The sequence below is a fragment of the Sitophilus oryzae genome, unplaced genomic scaffold (assembly GCF_002938485.1).
Source record: "Sitophilus oryzae breed Bouriz unplaced genomic scaffold, Soryzae_2.0 scaffold_863_pilon_pilon, whole genome shotgun sequence".
In the NCBI taxonomy this organism is placed as follows: Eukaryota; Metazoa; Arthropoda; class Insecta; order Coleoptera; family Curculionidae; genus Sitophilus; species Sitophilus oryzae.
In genome coordinates, this window is record NW_022147487.1 from 2,270,901 (window position 1) to 2,293,491 (window position 22,591).

Consider the following 22,591-nt stretch of genomic DNA (forward strand, 5'->3'; position numbering starts at 1 on the left):
AAATTAATTAGTAATTATTAGTAATACCTTGTAGGTAATTATATATCGAGAAACTATGGTTATGCTCGTTGAATTTGACACTTTATGTCAGTTTAATAATATATTTTTGTACTTTTGTTCTTATAGGCGTAAAAGTGCTTTATTTTTTTGCCTAGGCGTTAAAATAACTTTTTTATTATACAGGGTGTCCCAGAAATAAGTGCAAGTATTTTAAACGGTAAGTAGTATAGTTCAAACCCAGAAACACGCCTATGAGGTTTTTTTTCATAATCATGGACCTTTGAATTTCAATCATCGCTAGTACAGCTAAGAGGACGCTTTTGAAGGCAATGCAAATAGTGTAAGTATACAAGGTGTCCCAGAAATAAGTGCCAGTATTTTAACTGATAGTATAGTTCAACCCCAGAAACACGCCTATGAGGTTTTTTTCGCGAAAAAACAATTTTGAAAATTCGAAATATTTTTTTAGTTAAAAAACATAATTTCTTGATAATATGGCAATATAGGTATTAGATTAAATTCACAAGAAAGAAAATCCAGAAAAGATCCAGTGGTTCCCAAAATTTTAGTAAAACATTTTTTTTTGGAAATTTTCAAAGTAAAGCAACTCCGTTATTTTGGACTTATTTGAAAAACGATAAAGAGAAAATATGATTCTTTTATCGAGATCTACCTCCTCTTAAAATACTTGCACTTATTTCTGGGACACTCTGTATAGTCAAGCACGTCGCAAAAATTAATGCTTTTGTGACGTTTGAAAAAAATATAATTTTTCTATTAGTAGAACTGAAATATAAAAATTCTAAACTAATAAAAACATCTGCCTGTACATAATTAAAATCAAAATACAGTAAAATTTCACCATTGCAAACCTAGTTCAGTTTATTTCAGGTGGATCTATATCTTTCATACCTCCTTTCTTTCCAATAAGGTGTATAAATTTATGTTATTTATCCGATATTATAGCATCTATAGATTAAAAACAGAGAGACGCCAAGAGAGTGATACTCCGGAGCGGCCCCAGAGGTCGCCTTGAACTCTTGGCGCGGTGTCAGTGACTCCGACCGCGCGTCGCCCGTCGAGTACTACTCCTCCTCCGGTACTTCCCCCCGCGTACCGCCGCCGGTGCCCTTCGCCATCTCTATCGCCCTCTGTGCCCCGGGACCCCGAACGACGCGGCCTGGGGCGGTTCTGGCGAGAGCCGGAGCCCTGCGTGCACCACACAGCTCTCTAGAAACGAGAACGAAGGCCTAAAAAGGTATGAGGCTGCAGGAAAATGGACGAACGGAGGTAGAGCAGAACTGCTTTAATCAAAATCGTTTTTGTCTCGATCAAAAACGGGTTTCTGATTTATAAAATTATGTTTAATTTAATATTTATTATAATTTCATTATGTTTCGCACCTCAGATATGCCCTTCCATTCTGGGGTACGTGTTGTGCGACTCAATTTGACCGCATTTTCAAGCTCAAGAAAAGAGCTGTTCGATATTCACTGGGACTAAACAGCAGAACTCATTGCCAGGATTTTTTTAAAAATTAAAAATATTAACTCTTCCTTCCTTATTTATATTTGAATCCGTTTGTCTAATACGTAAGCAGGTATCAGCTTCTCAAGAAAGGCCATCTCAAACTTATCCACTCAGGAACGCGGAGCAAGATCTTTATCTACCCCACGCTCAGAGTTAGTTAAGAGTTCAATATTATACAACTCGAAAAAAATGCACAATCACCTGCCACTTGAAATCAAATCCATAACATCATTTTCTTCATTTCGCAAAGCATTGAAATCTTATTTACTAGATAAGGCTTTCTAGACCGTAAATGAGTTATATTTTGATTGTATGTAATTTTATACTTGTTTTGTATTCTCTTTTGTTTGTTTTCTTTACCTTTGGCTCCAAATTGTAAAATTTTTTGACAATAAAGGCATTTATTTATTTATTCAAAGTGAAACAAAATGTTTATTTATAATCCAATATGCACGGGAGGCAGATACAGAACAAGTCGTGACTAAAGATGTTTTATCATAAAATTGAAGAAATAAGAAGATATAAGCAACTTTATGGGCGATTTCGTGGGACAAAACATGTCCGAGATGAAGCTGGCTTTACCGTCAACCTGTCCGAGAATTCCGAGATTTAGTTTAGCTCTGCGCCGCTGCGCGCTGATTACAGCGCAGCGAATAAAGAATACTGTATCGTAGATCTGCTTTCAGTCAATAGAGTCGCAAAATCAGATTTAGTTCGAAGTCAGATAGATGCTACTTGGGCTCCATTTAACAGAATTATCACTTTTTGTGCCATTATTTCCAAATTTTGAAAAATTCAAAAGTTCAAGAAATGTCGTTGGATAAATTTAAGTTAGTTATAGTAATCCCGCGTAAAATGTTTTGTGCAAACTCACTAGTCTTCATTAGGCATTTTGCAAAGCGACTGAAAACAGATAGGCTCTTTGTAAAATATCCTTCTTTTGTTAAAAACGTCGGGGTTTTATATATGACTAGTCTTTTTGCAAAATGCCGAGCTATTCGATACGCCTGCGACATATACACAAGAAAGATAAGAAAACCATTTAATCTTAAACTAGGTGGTTGATAAGTTTTCTCGTTAATCAGCCTGCAACTTTTCAGTCCTTTGCGGTACGACCCTTGGGGCGACGACGTCAATCTGGCCAATGGTACCAACGCGGCTTCGGACGTACGCTCTGCCACAGAACCGGGGTACGACTTGTTCGCCGCCTGTTTTAATACGACCCAGAGAATATACGGAGCTTGATACTACCACGAATTCGATGACCAACAGAAATTGACTTGAGTACTACCCAGTGACGCATCGCATTTAGCTTGAAAATATGTAGCTGGTTGATCATTTTAAGATGTACGCGATGTGTCCGATATAAAAATACAGATATTGCGTAAATCAGAAAAAATAGAAGAGTTGAATTCTAGAAAGATAAACGAAAAACAAATCCGATTAGTTACCAATTTTTTTGGAAATATCCTAATTTTCGTTTTTATATCTTTCTGATTCTGTTTGAAAAGATATGACAATATCAATTTTACATTGCCTTTGTTACTTTTCCTTTTTCCTCCAATAATATGAAATATAAAATTATGACTATATTGAGCACAATACATTATACAGGGTCCGGCAATAGTGCGTCGGGCATCTGTAGTTCCTAGTATAAAAAAATTGAGAATTTTGTTTAAGTGTAAACCTAAAATATGTACGAGGATGTATTTTAGGAAAATATTTTAACTTCTATAGGGTGGCCAAAAAGTGGGAGTGGGAATTTTAAATGGAACACCCTGTAAATTTTTGCATTTTTGGCTTCCTTTCAAATCACTTTACATAATCCTAAGATATGAGTAAATATATTTGGATAGTTTCAGAGATATTAATAAATAAATAAAAAATATGTATTTTTCAGATTTTCTTAAAAAAATTATTACAAATACAAGAACTGTTCTGGAATCAAAAAACTATATTAGGTATTTACTTTAGTACAGACAATTACTTACTTTGTTATAAATATTGCAATCTGAAACTATACAGGGTGTTCAACATTCTAAGCCAAACTTTCCAGAATATTAAATAATTTTTCTTCGTTTTTTTCAAATTTTTTAATGCTTTTTCATAGAAAAAATAAAAGGTCCGATTAAATTTATATCTCCGAAACCAAAGCTTCAAAAAAAGTCCTACTATATCTACAAATTCATTTACCCACTAGTAGATATAAAAAGCATTTTTCGTAAACTCTGTCTCAAATAGTTTCTGAAAAATAAAATTAATTTTTTTAAAAGGTCCGATTAAATTTATATCTCCGAAACTAAAGCTTCAAAAAAAGTCGTACTATATCTACAAATTCATTTACCCACTAGTAGATATAAAAAGCATTTTTCGTAAACTCTGTCTCAAATAGTTTCTGAAAAATAAAATTAATTTTTTTAAAGGGTCCGATTAAATTTATATCTCTGAAACCAAAGCTTCAAAAAAAGTCCTACTATATCTACAAATTCATTTACCCACTAGTAGATATAAAAAGCATTTTTGGTAAACACTGTCTCAAATAGTTTCTGAAAAATAAAATTAATTTTTTTAAAAGGTCCGATTAAATTTTTATCTCCGAAACTAAAGTTCCAAGAAAAGTCATACTATCTACAAATTCATTTACATATTAGTAGATATAAAAAACATTTTTGGTAAATTCTGTTTCAAATAGTTTCTGAAAAATAAAGTTAATTTTTTTAAAAGGTTCGATTAAATTTATAACTCCGAAACTAAAGCTTCAAAAAAAGTCATACTATCTACAAATTCATTTACATATTAGTAGTTATACAAAGCATTTTTGGTAAACTCTGTCTCAAATAGTTTCTGAAAAATAAAATTAATTTTTTTTAAAGGTCCGAATAAATTTATATCACCGAAACTAAAGTTTCAAAAAAAGTCATACTATATCTACAAATTCATTTACCCACTAGTAGATATAAAAAGCATTTTTCGTAAACTCTGTCTCAAATAGTTTCTGAAAAATAAAATTAGTTTTTTTAAAAGGTCCGATTAAATTTATATCTCTGAAACTAAAGCTTCAAAAAAAGTCGTAATATATCTACAAATTCATTTACCCACTAGTAGATATAAAAAGCATTTTTCGTAAACTCTGTCTCAAATAGTTTCTGAAAAATAAAATTATTTTTTTTAAAAGGTCCGATTAAATTTATATCTCCGAAACTAAAGCTTCAAAAAAAGTCGTACTATATCTACAAATTCATTTGCCCACTAGTAGATATAAAAAGCATTTTTCGTAAACTCTGTCTCAAATAGTTTCTGAAAAATAAAATTATTTTTTTTAAAAGGTCCGATTAAATTTATATCTCTGAAACCAAGGCTTCAAAAAAAGTCCTACTATATCTACAAATTCATTTACCCACTAGTAGACATAAAAAGCATTTTTCGTAAACTCTGTCTCAAATAGTTTCTGAAAAATAAAATTATTTTTTTTAAAAGGTTCGATTAAATTTATATCTCTGAAACTAAAGCTTCAAAAAAAGTCGTAATATATCTACAAATTCATTTACCCACTAGTAGATATAAAAAGCATTTTTCGTAAACTCTGTCTCAAATAGTTTCTGAAAAATAAAATTATTTTTTTTTAAAAGGTCCGATTAATTTTTTTCTTTCAACGGTAAAATACGAGCGAAAAATAATTGTGTGGCTTTGATAAAAATTTACTATGGAAAATGCCATGTGAAATATAAAACCGTGAATATCTGCAAAATTGTTAAAATTTTTGAAATACTGTAAATACAAAAATTGTTAATTTTTTAATTCTCCATGTATTGAACCAATGATATACAGGGTGTTAAACTATTTTAAAAAAAAACGAAGAAATATTATTTTATATTTTAGAAAGTGTGGCGTAGAATTTTGAACACCCTGTATGATTTACGATTACCATATTTATAGCAAAGTAAGTATAAACCATTTAAAATAAATACCTAATATAGTTTTGATTTTAGGACAGTTCTTGTATTTTTAATTTTTTTTAAAAAAGGCTAAAAAATATATTTTTTTTTTATTTATTAGTATCTCTGAAACTGGGAAGCCAAAAATGCAATAATATACAGGGCGTTCCATTTAAAAAAATCATCCCGATCCACTCACACTTTTCTGAGCCACCCTGTAGCAGTTAAAATATTTTCCCGAAATACATCATACTTGAGGTTTACACTTAAAACAAAATTCCCAAGTTTTTTATTCTAGGAGCTACAGATGCCCGACGCACTATTGCCGGACCCTTGTAAAAACTTCGCAAAAAACAGGCAAAAACTAGCAAGACACAAATTTGAAACATCCGGTAAAGATATGATATTAATTCTGCTGGCATTTCAACCAAGAGGTATTTAAAAATAAAGTATCTCGGTGTGGTTGGCACAATCATAACCTATGCCAAGATATCATTACTTGCGTATGTAGAGGCGGGCTGTAATTTAAGCAATGCCAGGCACGCAATCGTGTTTATTTTTTTACGAAATTTTCTTTGAAAATACACAGTAAGAAAATATGACAAGTTTATAATTACGTTGTGTAATTGCTTTCGTTTTAAGTTTAAGTATAATTGTTTCTTTCTTTAATGAATGTTTTATCGTGGTTGTATCTGTCTATAATTAGTAGGTAGTTAGTTTAGTACATTTTACTATTAAACAAGTTGCAACAGAGACATCTTAGACAACTCTTAAGAATCTAATGGTTCCAACTTGTCTTAAACGTATCGGTCCTTCAAAAAGCTAGCTGAGAGAACGTTGAAGGCATGATTACTAAATCTCGCTTAAGATGGGCTGGTCAAGTATGCAGAATGCAAGAAATTTATTTTCCATTATATATATATATATATATATAAATAAAGATAAAGGGCAAAAGGAGCCATGGAAGAAGAAGAACATCATGGCTCAAGAATTTGAGAGAATGGTTTGGAATGACTTCAAACCAGTTATTCAGAGCAGCCGTTAACAAAGTTAGAATTGCCATGATGATTTCCAACCTCCATTAGGAGATGGAACCCGAAGAAGAAGAAGAAGTGAGCAATTTGTCACAAAACCATATAAATTACATATCACAAAAGTTCAATCTATTTCCGTATTGTAACGGAATTTTAAATTATGTCTTTATTTTCGAGAAAATTTAGTCCAAACAATAGGAACATTTTGTTGATGTTTGACCAACAAAATCTTAAAAATGAAGAAGTTGTCTAAAAATCTGCCACACTACCAATATAGTGTAGCGTTTTTTTATAAACATTACCACTGCGAACGGCAGCTTTTCATCGGAGAGCAGTCGTGGATAAGGTATTTCACTGGAAAGAACTAATTAATAACAATAAACAAAAAAATACAGATATTGGACGCCAGGCATGTACAGAGAAAGAAAACACAGTTGTATATTACTTAAAACTAATGACTATATTTATTCAAGATGGACTGTGATGGTAAATAGCATTGTACAATTTTAATAATTATTATAGTGGTTATATGTCAACGAAAGTGGTGTTAAGAGTTGTACTAAAATATCTATGAAAACAACTATGATAAAATACAAGACATGTAAAGTTTAAGAGAATATATGAAATGTAGCATTACTTTAATTAATTTGATATATTTTATATGATGTTAGTGCAATAATAATATCTATAAAAAAGTAATACTATTACAAGGCGTAATGTAATGAAACTTAAAATCTAAATCATATTGTAACTATTAAATCGACATAAATGTTCTTAATAATCTAACCACTAAATATAGTCTGTACGATATTATTTAAAATGTACGTTACTGTTTAAGACTGAAAATATAGAAAATCTAAAACATAAAAACTAGAACGTAAATCTGAGACTTAGCTGTTCTTTCATCAGACATCATATATGATAATCAAAGACATGTAACGAACTAAAAACGTTATAATAGTATAATCCTTTATCTTTAATTTCCTTCTTCAATTTTATAAAAACACCTAGCCAGTTTTAAACGTTAAATGCCGAACTGGACTCTTAACTGTATAAAATGCCCCATCTTAGTGTAGAAAACATTCATGAGACAAAACTGAAAAATGTAAACAGTTTAATGGCGATTTTTTGTCAATTAAACTCGGTTACTTCGCCATCAAACGCGCCAGATCATACCAGACACGAGAAAATAAGGAATAATTGCGCAAATAGAAAAATCTGTGCCGGAGACGCGGCGGACGGCTCATGTCTCTTATTACGGTCGTACTCGCCTGTAAACAATTATCTTAATCGGGTTCGGCCAATTATGCAATTACTGCAAGTACTGCAACGACGACGATGTGCAGCAGCATTCGCCAACGTTCGTACCAGGATTTATTTTTAGATTCTTCGTTTCGAATTTATTGCTGGTACGTGCGCGCCATAAACTGGACGGATTTAATAAAGATCGTACCCGAAAACTAACTCACGAGCTCGCTGGGAATTAGTACCACTGGTGTCCTTTTATAACCCCTGTTTCGTCGAAGTTCCATCATTGTCTTTAATTTCTGATTTATACACTCAGATGCAAAAAAAAACACCACGGGGAATTTTTTGGTCAAACTTAAAGTTTTAAATTTTTGTTATTTATATATTTGCCTTATTTCCATGCATTTTTTAACAAACTGTATATAATTATATCAATTTTAATTCGTAAACTATGTTTTTATGAACTTGAGAGTATTTGGCATATTATACAGGGTTAATCGGGGGGTTGTTTTTTACCCTAATTTTAGAACACTCTGTGCAATAATTTCGTGTGTAAATTTTCCTAAAACTAAAGAAAAATCTCCGTTTGTTATTTATGCAGATTTAGAAAGTATCTTAAAAAATTCACAGTCCTTTACAAAGATGCAACCGGCGGGGCATTGAAAATGATGAATAAAAACGTAAAAATATGATTAGTGTTAATATGAGTGTATTACATACATATGTTTAAATAACGAACTTAACAAAAAACAACAGATTTAAACATTCACTGAAAAAGTATAGTAGTAAAGAAAAGTAGTTTAGAACTCGACCTAACCTAACCTAACCAAAGTCGAGATTTTGCAAAATTTCTAAAAAGATCTCTCGAAAATAATAAATAGTGAAATGACATTAACCCTCTATGGATAGAACCCTACCTATGGTCCCATATAAACTGTATTACTAAAATAAATAGCTTTTACATATAAAGTTTTTAATTGTCGCTTTTCTTGATATACTGCCCTGATTTTATTTTATTTTTCCAGAGCACTAATACTCTCTTTATATGTTATTTTTTATTCCTAGAAGGATGATTTGAAGAAGAAATATTTCGTTCATATTATTGATGTCACTATAAATAAACCCTTGTATAATATGTTATACTTCTAGATGTTATAGTAATGCATTTTTGTACAGCAAACTTTCATACCCTATTCTACTCCCTAAGGGTATGAATTTCATAAATTTCTATGTCCAAATAATTAACTCATGTCTTTTAAATGATCCTTTGTGCAAATTTTTATGTGTATAATCCAGAGGTCACGAAGGTTTATATAATTTTTTACTAACTTTACCCTTTTGGTTGATGAATTTCAAAAATCTCTTCTTATTCTTTCTGTAGAATTTCATTCTTCTAGACCAGATAGTAAATGATTTTCATACAACAAATCGTTCGACATAATTTTACACTCTAAGAGGATGAATTTTGTAAAATCGCTTTGCATAACTAATTCACTAATCACTAATGTTCTTTAAACGAACCTTTGTGCTAATATTGATGTATCTAAAGCTGGTGGTATGAACTGACCCCTAAAATATCTAAAAACTTGATATATAATCTCTATAATCTAACTGACACACCACTGACAATGACAAATAATTGACTTCTGGAGGTATTTTGAGTAGGTTTGGTATGTTTTAATATTTATTCGTTTTACATAAAGAAATACCGATTAGACGATATAATAATACTTCATAACAAATCTAAACATATATACCTTTCATTTAAAAAAAGAATCATCAAGATTGGCGAGGCGGTTTCGGCGGGATGGATGTAACAAAAAAACCCTTTGAGCTTTTATATATGTATCCCACTTCGGTGTCCAAACCTGAATTTTTCAGGGAAGGAAGTACAAGTACATGATATGGGGACCCTTATTCCAAAAGTAGTACAAAATTAGACCGGGAAAAAGGGCACTATCATCAAAAATCGATATATTAATACCACCGTATAGAGAAAACAAATACTTATTTTTTGATCCAGTACAAAATAAAGTCTTCGTAGGGAGTAATGTTTTATAATTATTTACAAAAAACAATTTCCATTAGCGCTTATGACCGAAAAAACTTTAAGCATGAATAACTCATTTCAATCATGCGAAAATTTAGTTTAAAAATTGACTTTTTTAAATATAACTTTCATTTAACGAAAAACGAAGGCCTAAATGAAAAAGAAACAATTTATAAGTTTCGCTTATGTCTTGACAAGGTAACAAAGCAAACCCCATATTTTTTGCTTTTAAACTAATAAAGATATATATATATATATATATATATATATATATATATATATATATATATATATATATATATATATATATATATATATATATATATATATATATATATATATATATATATATATATATATATATATATATATATATATATATATATATATATATATAATATATATCAATAAACAATTAGCGATGTCCGACTGCCGTCGCCGCGCCGCGCCGTGATTTCCTATACGTATACGCGTGATGACGTCATGGTGTGGCAAATGTAGCATTTTAATTCGATTTGGGCTCCCTTATATAGGATAACAGAAACATTTTCAATGTTAAAAATGTGAAAATTCTAATAATACTGCTACTCAAATTAAAGTACAGAAACATATTCCATGTAGTATAGCATATTATCTCTTGTGTAGTTTTAATAATTCTCTTTCAAAATTTGAGTGCTATACAGGTAAAGACTATATTAAGTGGTTTGTTAAACGTTTATGTCAACTAAGTATGGAAATAAGTAATATTTTTTTAAATCCAATTCCTATGCATCTTTATCAAATCAACAATTACTCGATTTTTATTCTTCCAATGTGTCATATATGCGAAAAACAATTTGCACAAGATGACATTAAAGTAAAGGATCATTGTCATTTCACAGGTCAATATAGAGGTAGTGCTCACAACTCCTGCAATATAAATTATAAAAATGATCATGTTATCCCTGTAATCTTTCACAATTTATCAGATTATGATAGTCACTTTATTATTAGGGCATTATAGCAAGAGAAATACCAGGAATGATAGATTTACTCCCAGTAAATAAAGAAAAATATATAGCTTTTACTAAATACATTGAAAATACATCTATCGTACAGCTTCGATTTCTCGATTCATTTCGATTTTTGGCTAGTGGCTTAGATAAATTGAGTTCATATCTCACCAATTCGGAAAAGGTTATAACCAGAAGTTTCTGTAGAAATGAAGATGAATTTTTGCTAGTATCGAAAAAAGGTATTTCCGTATGAATATCTTGATTGTTGGGATAAATTAAACGAATTATAAAATTACAAGCCCTTGAGTGTTTCTATAGTAATTTAAGTTTTTTAATATCTAATTTGTAGATGCTAATGACAAGAATCTTTTTCATTGTGATGTTTTTATTTGATTATTCTTCTAGAGGAAATTAAAAAGAACGTATTATTACTAGGAATGTTGAGACTTGTTTGTCTGCTGATGGGAAACGGTAATTATCCCCTTCGCCCTTACCATGTACACGCCCATGTCGGCGAAATTACACATTGCCGCAGTTCTTGCACGCGCAGTTGCCTCGATCAAATAGAGGAATACTACAAATTTCGTTGCAATTTAAATGTTTAATATTACCAATTCAGTATTCAGCGATCTTATCAGCGACATTCAACGCGAATATTGTGGGAATTTTTCTGTGGACTTTTTCAAGACGTACGTCTTTATGCAAATTGATTTTTTGTTCAAAGTAAGCGTCGACCTGTTTTAACGGAAGTCGTAGTAGTGTAAATCATCAAATTAGGACTTCTTTTATATTATGATTATACCGGGTGCATCTAAAAAGTGGCTCACCTCTATAACTTTTTTATTTATCAGATTTCTTGAGAACGTTTGCTCGTAGCAATTTTTACCAAGAGACATTTTTTACGTAGAAAATGATATAAATGTATAATTTTTCACTCAGTAGTGTAATACAGGCACGGACGAAAAGTTATTACTCTTCAAACAGTGAAAAAATAAAGTTGTACAGGGTGGGTCAAATTCGACGCTTTTAAATGGAAAAACCCTTTTCTATAGGAGATAGACAAAAACTAATATCGGTGTCTGAGCTCAATTTTTGTCAAAAACATGATGGTGAAAACCGCATATCGATATCTGTTACCGTTTCGGAGTTACGGGGTGTTTTTCAAAAATATGCATTTTTAATAAATCGCTGTAACTTTTTTGCTATGGAAAATGTTGTATTTTTATGAGAACATTTCCAAAGCACCTTTTTACGTAGAATTTAATGGTTTAAGTGTAATTTTTTTAAAATTAATAATTTAAGAATTATCAACAGAAAATTTGATTTTTTATATGGGACACTCTGTATATTTTTAATTTATTGAAAATAATTTAAAATTACTTTTCCAAAAATATAACACACTTGTTATTTTGTTATAATCCCCTTCGAAATACAGAATATTTAAAAGTTCGCCACTTTTAACTAGTAGGCTTTGGACCCCTTATTGATGATATGCCCTTAATGGAACTCGAAAACATATTTTTCCAGCAAGACGACGTACCGCCTCAGAACGCTGAAGTAATCAGCAAATTTTTGCAGCCAATTTCAAGAATAATTGAATAGCTAACCAAGATCCCAGCCGTTGGCCGTCGAGGCCGCCTGACTTAGTGCCCATGGATCTAATCCTATGGATATATTTGCGGAAGAATAAAGGTTTCTTATTCTTCCGTATAATCTAGATAAGAATTAGAAATACTTAGCAGTTAAGAGAGGGTATCTTTCACTCCCACTGAATTCCGCGAGAAATGTTCAAAAACTACCCCGTCTGTCCATAACAGAAGACGGTCGATATGTCGAACACCTGTAGCAAAATCTCATGTCTTGGTTTGCTATTTATTTTTATTGTTCTTAGATATAGTTTAAATGTGTTGATGTTGTTAAATATAGTTTAAATTGTTATAAAATTCTAAATCTCTCATAGCAAATATTATTTTCGTTTTAATTGATGCTCACAATTAGAATTTTTTTGCATTACAGCCGGTGCCGTTCAAAGCCTACTTATTTAAAGCGGGTGAATTTTTATATACTCTATATCTCGAAGAGGAATCGAGCAAAATATCAAGTGTGTTATATTTTTGGAAAGGTAATTTTAAATTCTTTTCAATAAATTAAAAATATACAGGGTGTCCCAAATAAAAAATCAAATTTTCTGTTGATAACTCTTAAATAATTAATTTTAAAAAAATTATACTTAAACCATTAAATTCTACGTAAAAAGGTGCTTTGGAAATGTTTTCATAGAAATACAAAATTTTCCATAGCAAAAAAGTTACAGCGATTTGTTAAAAATGCACTTTTTTGAAAAACACCCCGTAACTCCGAAACGGTAACAGATATTGATGTACGGTTTTCACCATCATGTTTTTGATGAAAATTGAGCTCCAGACACCGATATTAGTTTTCGTCTATCTCCTATAGAAAAGGGTGTTTCCATTTAAAACCATCGAATTTGACCCACCCTGTACATTCTTGGTCTGTCATCCACTGGGAGTTGGAGGAGTAGAATTTTCCTTTTCAGGGTGTTCCAAGGACAATTTTCCCAGTACTGTTTCCGTTAATGACCGTCCTAATCAAGGTCCTAATTATTGTCATATACTAGTAGTACCCAATGAATTCCTTCAGAACAAAACCAAACACCGCTTCATCGACCACCCTGATACCAAATTTATGACGCGTCTATAAAAAATCGATCGTAATGATGCTGGCAGACACATGAAGAATAATAAAACCATCTAAAGAGAAAAATTAAGCTCGGCCGGCTTGTAGTAGGTCGCCTAACAATGCGTAATAAATACCTTATAAATTACCTCTGAAACACAATAGCCTTCATTTTGAAGGTAACAAAGCATCACCTAGTGCATGTGTGATAAACGATGGGGCATGTTAGATGGGTTGCCAACGCATATAAAGTGTTTTTAATTAAAATACTTTATTTTTTTCGAACAGCATATTATACACTGATCACTGAATTCACTGATCGGCACGAAAAAAAGGTGTCAACTTAGATTTTTTATGTATATCTTTATATCTTTTGTTTTTGTAATGTCACTGTCCCGAGATTGAATAAAAAGATTAAGGAAGGAGCATATCAAAAATCTTAGATCGACAGCGATGGGACTCTAAAATGGCCGACTTAAATTCCGGTTTATCAGTGCCGTTCTAATTTTATTTAAAACGTGTAAAAATATGATGTAGGGTAGACTCGATAATTTGTTGCTTTGTTTTACGTTCTTAGTAAATATCGGCAGTTATTAAAATTGTTATAAAAATATACAATTCTAATAAAAATAGATACGTTATATATAATAATTATTTATTAACACAAACATCTGATACGCTACTGAAGCAGGTAAGTCAAATTGGCGTATCTAAATTCTATGACATTTAATCTTTGACAAGTAATAAATAAAAGCAAAAATGCAAGAAAAAATATATAATGATTAGTTAATTTTAAGTGAATATCACAAATGATCGGTTTACTACACGTATGTATATTACGAGTATACCGGGTGTTGCATCGTCGAGCGGGACATGAGAGGAAATCCCATGTAAATTTTAATGGGGTCACTTGGCTTCCCTAATTATTTTAAAGAATAATTCTATTTAGGTTTATTGAAGAGCATTAAAACCCACATTCAAAAGATTAACTTTAGATATTTTTGATTAGCCCGTTTACGAGTTATCGCCGATTTCTTTTTAAATATTTCTCCTTTCTTATGGCCCTGTATTTACTTATGACTTTACTTATGAGCACCAGTGAAGGTAAAAGATAACTGTCAAATGAAGTTGTCATTTCAGAAATGTATCTATTTAGTGCTTTACTATTATTATTAAAAACTCATACCTACATCGAAAATATTAGCCATGAATTACATTACCGAAGAAAAAGTATTGATGATTAAATGGTATTATCAAGGAAATAGTCATCAAAAGGTGTCGTACATGTTTGCTGCTTTGTATTCGAATAAACCGATACCTGGAAAATCTACTATCGCAAGGAATATCCAGAGATTTGAGACCAAAGGTACCCTAATAAATAACTGCAGATGTGAAGCAAGGCAGGAACAAAGAGAAGATGCAAGAAATGATACCGACTTGGAAGTTTTATTGTGCGTGGAAGAGAACGATGGAAAGATCAGCACAAGGAAACTTGAGGATGAAATGGGAATAGATCACACTACAGCGTTTCGAATTTTGAAATGACATAAATACTATTCCTTCAAATATGAAAAGCATCAAGAGCTACGAGATGGGGACGAAATACGGCGGCAGGCGTTTTGTTTTGATATGATGGAAAGAACAAACACGGATAGGGAATTTTTAAAAAACATATGTTTCACTGACGAATGCATGTTTACCTTAAATAATGAACCCAATGTTCAAAATTATCGATATTGGAACAAAGATAACCAACACAGGTTTGTCGAAACAAGGACGCAATATCCACAGAAAGTAAATGTTTGGGCAGGGATATTCGGACACAATATTATCGGGCCATTATTTCTTACGCGATATTTAAATGCAGAATATTATTTGGAACTACTCGAAAATCATATTTTACCTGCTTTATGTAATGCCACTAGGGAAAATCAGGAAGTTTGGTACCAAATGGATGGCTGCCCGGCACATATAGTACCCTGGCTGTTCGAGAATATTTAGACAATAGTTTTAATGGAAACATTATTGGCCTAAATCATACAGTAAATTGGCCAGCAAGGTCTCCTGATATTTCGCCAAATGATTTCTTTCTCTGCGGCCGTTTAAAAAACAGGATATACAAGGATAAAAAATACTCAAATCTAGACGAGTTAAAAAATGCTAGTTCTGCCTAATGCAATAGAATTTCAGTTTACCAACTAGCGAATGTAAGAAGAGAATTTTATGATCGCCTGGGTTATTGTCTAGCAATCGATGGAGGAATATTTGAACATCTTCTTAAATCCTAAAAGTTCTATCAATTTAATAGTACCTAAGTTATTGAATATTTTAATAATACTATAATTAACCTTGTAATTGATTACTTTATTCTACTTTAATTCATATTAATTTGTATTTATAAATACATCTTTAAGATTTCCGATGTAGGAATGAGTTTTCAATAATAATAAAGCACTAAATAGGCAAATTTCTGAAATGACAACTTCATTTGACAGTTATCTTTTACCTTGACTGGTGCTCATAAGTAAACACAGGGCCATATAAGAAAGGAGAAATATTTAAAAAGAAATCGGCGATAACTCGTAAACGAGCTAATCAAAAATATCTGAAGTTATTCTTTTGAATGTGGGTTTCAGTGCTCTTCAATAAATCTAAATAGAATTATTCTCTAAAATAATTAGGGAAGCCAATAATTGACCCCATTAAAATTTACATGGGATTTCCTATGTCCCGTCCGACGATGCAACAGCCCGGTATAGTCACTTACAAGCGAATTTAGCGACAAGTTATTCCACTATTTCCCTCGATTTTTCACCGAGATCTACCGCACGCTACACAACCAACTATTTTACAGTTTTTTTTCGATAAATCGGAATAGTGTCACTGTTAATTTAAGTTCTGCTACAATTTCCTTCTAGATTTACTACCTTTAAACAACTGTCAGTAGTAGAATAAATAATAAATAACATAAAATAAGCTCAGTAAAGACTGACAAATCCACAAAATTTCAAATCAAATTCAGATGTGTCAAATGAATCGTCAAACAGAAGACTGTCAAGAACCCCCACCCTAGCGTCCTCTGGCCGGCTACCTTGCATGAATACATGGATAGCATTATACCTGACAAACCAAACCAAACTTACTCTGATTATACTCCTTCCTTAATCTTTTTATTCAAAGGACAGGCTTCATAGTAGTCTTGTTAATTATTGTCTTTCTTAATCTTATTCAAATTTTTAGATTTCACTAAAAATCTCTGTCTTTATAATCTTATTTAAACAAATATTGACCGTTGTATTATAGAGGATTATAGTCATCCCATTTCTTTTTATCAAATTTAAAGACGATAATGCGACCAACCGTGTGGTCAATGGCTCTTCCCCGGAGAAAAAGGTTTTATTGACCTTTGATCTGAAAAACAATTGGACCTAGGTCAATAACTTTTACAATCTCGGCGAAACAGAACGTGCTGTTTAAAAATAAATCGGCTTAAATAAATATTTAATGTTTGGTCGTTGCAGATTACGTAATTTGCAATGACATTTTGAGTTTATCTAAGCATAGACGTATATAAAAGATAGACCAACCAAATAAGTTGATTTGTATTGACACAACATATACAAGCAACACGTAAACAAACCTTTAGTTTATTTACTGTTTGATTTGACTATTTAGATTTAATTTTAAATTCTATAATTTTCAAGATTTATTCTGCTGGACCTTATAGATCTATTGTGTCTCCTTTTCTTAAAGTTATAACTCATCATACAGTCTTAGGCCCAACAAGCAAAATTTATTGCTGGAACATTGCCAAAACTTCGCAAAGCAAGGTGTAACATTGCTTTTTTCATTGTAGGGAGGTTTATGCAAGGTGGCAGGGTAGCTTAATCTTCCGCCAAATTACATTGCAGTGCAAGGTTGAAAACCACAATATTATTGAAACGTTGCCAATGTAACGTTCAGGAAAGTACTAATTTGAGATGTATTAGTAATATTGTTAATTTTACGTCAATACAATATTGGTAAAATTATATTGTATCTATGTTTCAAACTTTCTATTTTGTTATAACTTATTAACTGACTTATTGCTAAAATAATATAGCAAAAAATAGATAATGTTTGCAATAAAAAACCATTTCATTAGCAACATTAGCAATTTTATGTTAACAATAATATATCAGTAAATGGTTATAATCAACAGAAACATTAATGGGTATTAATTGTAGATTTTCAGATAGGTATAATATATCTACTTTTACTAATATTGTATTGACGAAAAACATAAACAATATTGATAAAAATATGCATATCTCTATATCCATTGACCTAGAAAAATTAAAAATGCTCGGTAAATATATCCCTACCAAGAAAGTCGAATTTGTCAAACAAATTGAAAAAAAAAAACAAATAAAAACTAGAAATTTATCACTTACTTGTTTCAAAAATATCAAAAATACTGTTAAGTACTGAGTACTGAGAACTTACTGATCTTTTCGGCTGGTCATTTAATAAGGGATTACTCAACTCTGACCTCTTGAATCGAATTTCTAAAAAACAGTTTAAAGTTGAAGGTCTGAAATAATACATAATATATATAGGTACAGTATAAACATTATTATATATTTCTTATTCAAAAAGCAAACTTATATTTTAATTGATTTTTTAGATCTTTCATATTTTGTCTTCGCATGTAGAATTGTCTTATTCATGGTTTCAAATTCCTCTTCGGTAAAGTTTTGAAATCTATATCCAATCATTTCTAAAGTAGTAAAAATAAAAACAATCAGTTGTAATAAATAAAACCATGAGAAACTTACCTCTTGTGACAGTAATCTTTGAGGCCCCTTTATGTCCTTATTTTAAACATTTCCAATGATTATATCATTAAAAAAATATTATTGAGAATATACAGGGTTGCTCACCACATACGACACGGAGTATTGTAGCTAAACGATTATATTTTTAGAAATTTCAAGTTTTAGGTTCGATGAAGGACTATTAGAGGTACAATTTAAAAATAATTTATAAGATACAGAGTGTCCCAAATATGTAAAAAATATCAAAGTTGTATTTTTTTAAATGGAACACCCTGTATATTATTACATTTTTAGTTTCTACGATTAAAATAAAGGTAAATTTGATTAAGGTTTATTATACATAATATATATAGGTACCTTACCGTTTTTGAAATATTTTCAATTTTGTGAAATTGCAGTAAAAATTTTAAGGCTTCATTTCTCCAAGGGTATCAAAGTTTCTAATACTAAATATTTACTGAAGTTTATTTATTGATCAGTTATTGTGTTGCAATAATAAAAATAATACTACCTTATACAGAGTGTCTAAAAATTTATTTTAAATAATTATTAGCTTCAAACGGCAATAACTCGTTTAATTTAAATGGAACGCCCTGTATATTTTAGGAGAATCAGATGCACAATTTAATTGTCTATCAAGTTGTATTATACCATTTTTACCTATCCCTTCAAGTTTTCGTAGAAAATGCATTTTCTTATAATTTAGAGCTCATTCATCAATATACCTATGGAATATTGACATTTTATTATTGACACCCATGGAATATTGACATCATATATTGACATTCTAGTAATATTATCGTTTTGCTAAAAACAATAATGTTGTATGCAAAAAGAAAACTATTTAAATCTTTATAAAAGAGTATACCATTAATTAAATATAGCACCATTATTTCCAATATAATATTCAATTCTAATAAATTATTCTAAATAAATGTGGATTTGAGTCTGAAATCAATATAATATTAAGTTATCAAAATTAAAGTCTCTATTGTTATAAATAAGCATTTATTAAAAAATGAAATATCATTTTTAAGGTGTTACTTTTTATCACACTGTCAAATACCCATACTAAATTCAGTTTTTTTTAGTATTTGGAACAATTATTATTAATCAATGCAGTCAGTTAATGTAGTTTGAATACTGGAATCATATTAATCCTCTTTAACAAATATTTAAACAGTTTTTTTTTTATTTTTTAATGAAATAAACGAATTACATCGACAATATTAGTATCTGTACTCTTCAAAAATTTGGTACATCTTTAAAAATAATCTAAAATGTCAATAGTCCATGGGTATATTGATAAATAAGTTCTAAATTACAAGAAAATGCATTTTCTACGGAAACTTAAAGAGATAGGTAAAGAATGGTATAATATAATTTAATAGACAATTAAATTGTGCATCTGATTCTCGTAAAATATACAGAGTGTTCCATTTAAATTAAACAAGTTATTGCCGTTTGAAGCTAATAATTATTTAAAATAAATTTTTAGACACTCTGTATAAGGTAGTATTATTTTTATTATTGCAACACAATAACTGATCAGTAAATAAACTTCAGTAAATATTTAGTATTAAAACTTTGGTACCCTTGGAGGAATGAAGCCTTAAAATTTTTACTGCAATTTCACAAAATTGAAAATATTTCAAAAACGGTAAGGTTTAAGTATAATAAACCTTAATCAAATTTACCTTTATTTTAATCGTAGAAACTAAAAATGCAATAATATACAGGGTGTTCCATTTAAAAAAATACAATTTTGATATTTTTTACTTATTTCGGACACTCTGTATCTTGTAAAATTATTTTTAAATTGTACCCCTAATAGTCCTTCATCGAACCCAAGACTTACAATTTGTAAAAATCTCATCGTTTAGCTACAATACTCCGTGTCGTATGTGGTGAACAATCCTGTATAATACTGAATATTATTTGTGATCGATTTTATCATTAGATTTGATACACTCGTATCCTGGTTTTATCCATGTTTTATCTACTTCAATTTTTAGTTGGCTAAAAGCTAACCTAAAACATAAAATTTAACTTAAAAACAAACTAAACAAAATTTGTTATACTTATTCATGGCTACAAACATTATTAAAACACATATAATAATAAAATTATACTTACATTTACATTCATTGAAATCTCATTCGAAAGGCATAAAACGTGATACCAAAAACGTAAAAAAACAAGTGCATTAACCTAACCTAACTTATACGTATGATCGAAAAAAAAAAGCGTTAGCAATGGCTATGAAAAGAAAATCGCTGTCATTTTATATGTAAAATTATATGGAGAATGTCATCGATATTCATTTCCAAGCCAACTAGACACCGTTTTATTCGATGGTATATTTGTTATATTATTAATTATTATTAACTTCGTGGATCTTTCATTTGAATTTTTGTTGCAATGTTGCAGAAAAAACGTTTTAATCATCATTCAAAAACAATGTTTCTGTAGCAAGGTTTCATCAATCACGACACAACGTTTAGAAATCAACATTACAAAGCAAACTGTTTGGGGATTGACTGCAATGTTGCAAATGCAATGTGAGGTTTTTTGCTTGGTGGGTATTTTAGGACATAATTTATATGAACTGTTTTACTTATTTTTTACATATTACAGAATATGCTGCCGAAGTTTCCGGAATACAGTTCGGACCACCCTGTATATTATCATATCAACTAGTAGACAAGAAAATTAAAGTTTCAAAGAAATTAAAATTACATCTCATAGTACATACACCATATTAAAAAACAAAAAAGTATTACAGGCTGAACCAGATTGAACCCAGAATTGTCCCCAGGGTTTTTGTAGTAGGCAATTACCATTAACAACGGGAGAAAATGAATAAAAAAAATAATATGGTGGCAAGGCTGAGCTTTAGAGATCTTATATAGCCAAGCTTTGGCTTCTGGTAAATTACAGTGCGATCCAAGATACTTGTTTATCTCTTTTTTAATAATTTTAATAACAGGCGTGCTGTATCTGATACAGGAGATTAATAACTCATTGTTGTCTGATGTGGAATTAATGTACAGAGTGAGCAAAGTGTTATTTTATTTGTATTTGGTTTTAACCAAATATAAACAAATTAACAAAAACCGTTGGTGGAAACCGTTAATAACTTTAAAATATTTTAAATACAAAGGAAGTAATTTTTTACACCATGTAACGAAAAAATAATGTACAGGGGTTTCCGAAATATAAAAAAAAAACGAAGAAAAATAATTATTCTATATTTTAGAAAGTTTGGCGTAGAAATTTCAAGCCTCTGTATGATTTAAGATTACGATATTTATAGTAAAGTAAGTATAGACCAACTGTATATAGTTAATACTTAGTTTAGTATTAATTTCAGGACATTTCTTGTATTTCTAATATTTTTTTAATTGTCAAAAATATATTTTATTTATTTATTTATTAATATTTCTGAAACTACCAAAACATATTTAATAATGTCTTAGGAGACTGTAAATTGATAATAAAGGAAGCCAAAAATTCAATAATATACAGGTTGTTTCTTTTAAAAAATCATCCCGATCAACTTACACCTTTTGGGTCACCCTGTAGTAGTTAAAATATTTTTTTGAAATACATCCTAGTACATACTTTATGTTTGCACTTAAAGAAAATTCTTAATTCTATTTAAGTGAAAAATTCCTTTTTCAATTTTCATGGTCATGAAACCACGCCAATGATATCAAAAAAATATTTAAAATCAGATTTTTTAAGATATTCACACATAAATTTTATTCAAAACTTCACACAGGAAAGAAAAAAATAAGTGTCAAGCAACCCCCTAGGAAAAAAATCCAAGTAGTTTTTCGTAAAGTGATAAAATTTCGGTAATAAAAAAGAAATAAAATCTTTTTAAAACCCCACCAACTACCCTTATGAGAACGGTCGTAAAATCAACTAGAACATGAGAAAGAAATTATGAATTTATATTTTATAGCCTGCATTTGAAAGGAAATCTGTGATTCATATGGTGGCCGAGATTTTTATGGCTTTTTTATTACCTTCCTTTATTCTTACACAAAATTCTTGCATAAATCATTAGAATACATGTTTTTAAAGTATAGTAAAACGTAAAATATTATTCTGTTAGTAAGAAACCATTTTAAAAATAATTTTATTAATTTTATTCCAGTTTTCATTAAAGAATTTAAAAAATAATACTGCTGCTGCCATCTAGGGGAACGCGTCAAAAGCTTTAACAGGAATCTCGTCTTTGTTCTACTCTTTCGCCATCTACTGTCGACTTTTTCTA